Source organism: Dendrobates tinctorius, unplaced genomic scaffold (genome assembly GCF_039654945.1).
Source record: "Dendrobates tinctorius isolate UK_male_01 unplaced genomic scaffold, ASM3965494v1 ptg000079l, whole genome shotgun sequence".
Lineage (NCBI taxonomy): Eukaryota > Metazoa > Chordata > Amphibia > Anura > Dendrobatidae > Dendrobates > Dendrobates tinctorius.
Window position 1 is genome coordinate 26,452,570 of NW_027361747.1, and position 1,511 is coordinate 26,454,080.

A 1,511-nucleotide genomic window follows, 5' to 3' on the forward strand; every position below is an offset into this window, starting at 1 on the left:
ACGATCCCTCACAGACCGCCACCGCTTCACAATTCTCTCCCCTGAAACGAGAAAGGACAAAGTGGTTAGTATACAACATCAGTGTTTCCCAAACTCCAGTCCTCATGGTCCCCAGGGGTCATGTTTTCAGGATTTCCAAAGTAAATAGAAATCCTGAACACATGATCCGTGGGGACCACGAGGACTGGAGTTCGGGAAACACTGGTTTACATCAAGCAACCGGTACTGTATATACTTACGCTCTTTAATCTGGGCCCGAGCTTCGAGGTCCTCCCAGTGGTCCACAAAGAGCGAACAGATTTCCTCCCAGAGTCGTCGGGTAACGATCAGGTCAGCGTGGCGGCGGTCAGCCATATTCCAGAGCGGCTCCCTTTCTCTGACGAGATCGATGAGGCGGTCCACATCAATCCCTCCATCCTCACCGTCAGAGTCGGGAGCACGCTGTGAAGGCTGTTAAAGAAAAAGACAAAAATAACATAATTAGCCTCCACAAAAGAAATGAAATAAAAAGTGCAAAAAAACAAAGCAAAAATATTTATACTTACACGCTGGTGACCGCCGCGTTGCTGTCGCCGACGACCCTGGGAGGCACTGCGAGGACCTCTTGGCCGAGCACCAGATTGGGAAGACTAGAGAAGAAAACAAAAAATGTTATGTCTTTGGATGTAGGCATTTGTTTGCTGTGTGTGGTCTGCAGAACATTGTTTTCTATGTGTTGTGTGTAGTGTGATGTTGTGTTTCTGCGTTTGATGCAAAAAACTTACCAATTGTGAGCCCACTCCAAGTGTCTGTCCACCCCTTCCTTCTTCTTCAGGGAGCTCCTCTTCATCTTGTGATTCCTGTTTTGAAATAAAAGGCAATGAATACACATATATTACAGAGATGATGGATTTTGGAAATAAAAACTTACCGTCAAACGCTGACGATGCGAGGGAGGGCTCCCAGAAGATGTGCTGTCTTCCTCATGGCCAGACTCCATGGCTGTGGGTGGTGTTTCTGCTGCTGCCATTGCTGCTGCTGCTGCTGCTGCATCTATTGGGCGGCTGTTGAATAAAGAGAAACAAAGGGCCAATGAATATCTTGATATTCCATAGCCCTAGTTTGGAGGAATGGGGGATTTGATAATTACCGTCTCTCATCTGCTGCTGGACTCCCCTCCCGTTGTTCAGCATGCTGCTCCATTTGGGGTGGTGCTGATGGTGCTGCTGCTGCAGATGTCTGCTGCCTTCTCCTGCTCCTGGTTCTTGGCTTGGGTGGCATGTTGGGTGTGGCTGAGGGTCCCATTGTCTTGCTTTTATATATGTCCTGTGGGCAGAGCTACTGAGCATGCTCAGACCAAAGAAACCGGATCCGGCCGCCGGATCCGGCTGTCGCCGGATCAGGCGCATTGCGGCGCTCATAGGCTTTCATTGTATGAAAAAGCCGGACACGCCGGATCCGGCATGTCCGGCTTTTTCGCCGGAGACAAAAAACGTTACAGTAGCCGTTTTTTCCAGACGCCGGATCGCGTC

The 1,511-nt window shown here is 49.6% G+C and overlaps 1 long non-coding RNA gene across 1 annotated transcript; it reads right to left on the reverse strand.

The window, feature by feature from the left end:
* Window positions 1–226: 226 nt before the first annotated feature.
* Window positions 227–1,012, reverse strand: LOC141096845 (uncharacterized). Its single transcript, XR_012233798.1, has 3 exons — window positions 911–1,012; window positions 765–839; window positions 227–629 (listed from the first exon to the last, which is right to left on the reverse strand). It is a non-coding gene; the product is annotated as an uncharacterized lncRNA (long non-coding RNA).
* Between the last annotated feature and the right edge of the window lie 499 nt (window positions 1,013–1,511).